This window comes from Notamacropus eugenii, chromosome 3 (assembly GCF_028372415.1).
Source record: "Notamacropus eugenii isolate mMacEug1 chromosome 3, mMacEug1.pri_v2, whole genome shotgun sequence".
Lineage (NCBI taxonomy): Eukaryota > Metazoa > Chordata > Mammalia > Diprotodontia > Macropodidae > Notamacropus > Notamacropus eugenii.
In genome coordinates, this window is record NC_092874.1 from 186300807 (window position 1) to 186303050 (window position 2244).

General features: G+C 42.6%; 1 pseudogene; it reads left to right on the forward strand.

Annotated features, from left to right (window-relative positions):
* The first annotated feature begins 1277 nt into the window (after positions 1-1277).
* On the forward strand, positions 1278-2000 carry LOC140531931 (ankyrin repeat and SOCS box protein 9 pseudogene; annotated as a pseudogene).
* The last annotated feature ends 244 nt before the right edge of the window (positions 2001-2244 follow it).

Consider the following 2244-nt stretch of genomic DNA (forward strand, 5'->3'; position numbering starts at 1 on the left):
AGTCAGAATCCAAAGACATTGACAGTTTAGAGCACTGTGCCAAAATGAATAAGATGAAATTTAATAAGGATAAATTTAAAGTCATACTTGAGTCTGGTTTGGTTGTTTTGGTTTTACAAAAAAAGGATTCATAAATATAGGATAAAAAAGGCATAGAGAGATGTCAGCTTTTTCTGAAAAAGAAATGAGCTGCTATAAATACTTATGTACATATTGGACATTTCCCTCTTTGGGAAGGTATGGTATGGGATAGACACAATGCAAACAATCAGGTACATAAAAGGCAGATACAATATATAGTATTATATGTATATTCATATGTACATATTTTGTGTGTGTATAGATATGCATATATGATATATGCAGGTATGTGGGTAGGTATATTTATTTACACATATACATATATTTTTACACATATATGTGTGTGTGTATCTTCTATCTCCATAAGTAGTTGTAGGTTTTTATCCTTTCTACCCAAGAACACAGTTATCCCTTCCACATTGCGACTTTCCCATCATAGTTTCAATAGATCATGGGTTGGCATAATTACAAATTACAAATATACAAATTAAATGGGAATTTTTGTGGAATTTTGCAGAATCCACAGATGACATGTGAAGGCCAGCAGATGACACAGAGCCTATGACCAAATATTTAACCCAAATTTTACAATAAGGTACTGTAAATACCTTACAAAAGAAAAAAGAAAAAAATCAGACTTCTTTTGTGGTACAAAGGGAAGGCCAAAAAATTTTACATGGTTTTTCCAGATCAAGGGCTGCTAAACTCCTTTCTCCCCAGTTCCCACTCCCTCCCTGTCCTGGTGATGTGGAAGGGATAACTATATTGAAATGGCCTCTTAATTGGTCTCCCTGACTTTCTCAAGTCTCTGTCTGAAAAGAGGAAAAATTAGGGGCCAGCCCCCAGCCAGCCAGGGGAGGTGGGAGGGTGGGTGGGAGTCAGTCTTGAACCCAAGTGCTCAGGTTACCAGCCGGCTGCTGCTGGTGCTGCTGGTGCTGGCACCAAATCCCAGACTTCTGCAGAGCCTGTGTGCTCAACAGATGAGTCGCATGCCTAGGCTTTCAGTGGCAGGGAAGACAGAATTTGAACTCTCCTGAGTCACTGGAGGGGAACCCTACCTTGCTCCCCAGCCCGGCCAAGACCCATGGCTAGCCATGGAGGCAGCAGGAGTACCAGCAAGGCTTGGGAGGCCAGTCCCATCTGCAGGCCTTTGCAAATCCACCAATGAGTGGGATATAATTTTTTCCTCTGAGAACATGATTGCAACTCCTGCTTTTTTGATTTCATCTGATACATGATTTTGCGCCTGATTGGTCTCCCATGCATGATGTTGCTATTAATGGATGTCTCCTTTCTCTAAGGATGCTCATCAGTCAGGAATATGGTGTAAACCTCATTACAGCTGATCCAGGGTCTCCACTTCATGAAGCTTGCCTAGAGAGTCACTCGACTTGCACTGGTGCTCTGCTGAAGCATGGGATTAAGATGGATGGAGTGACTGTTGATTGGCACATGGCTCTGTACAGTGCCTGTGTTAGTAGAAGCCAGGACTGTGTGGACTTACTGTTAGAACATGGAGTGAGTCCCCATGCTGTGCATGAGCTTGCATCTCCCACCCACAAAGCTGCCAAGGGAGGTCACCTGGGATATATGGAATCCCTTGTATCTCATGGAGCAAATATAAATGAAAACATCAGACACCTTGGCACTCCACTTTATGTGGCTTGTGAAAATCAGCAGACAGTCTGTGCCAAGAGCCTGCTTGAATCACGAGCAAATGCTAATCAAGGAAAGGAGCTGGATTCTCCTCTTCATGTGGCAGTCAGGAATTCCAGTTCAGACCTGGATCATTCGCTGATAGATTTCGGAACAGAGCCGCACTTAAAGAATGTGGAAGGCAATCAGTCGTTGGTTCCTCAAATAGTACCCTAGCACAAGTATTCCCAGAAGGAAGGTGCTCCTGCTCTGTTCCAATCTAAGCCCTAACCCACTTGGAAGTTTCTGTGCTGTATACACTGAGAGGAAATTCTTTTGTTTCTATAAAAGACTGTTCATCATGCCTCTTGGGGAGTGAAAGTATAACAGATTTAAATATTAAACTTAATTCATGATTACTAGTCATCAATGCAGCTAGCTTCACTGGTGATTCCATACTTACATTGAGCATGGGCATCCTGCATGGACTAGGTCCCCAGGTCAGGTAGTATAATGGAGACCCTGAGG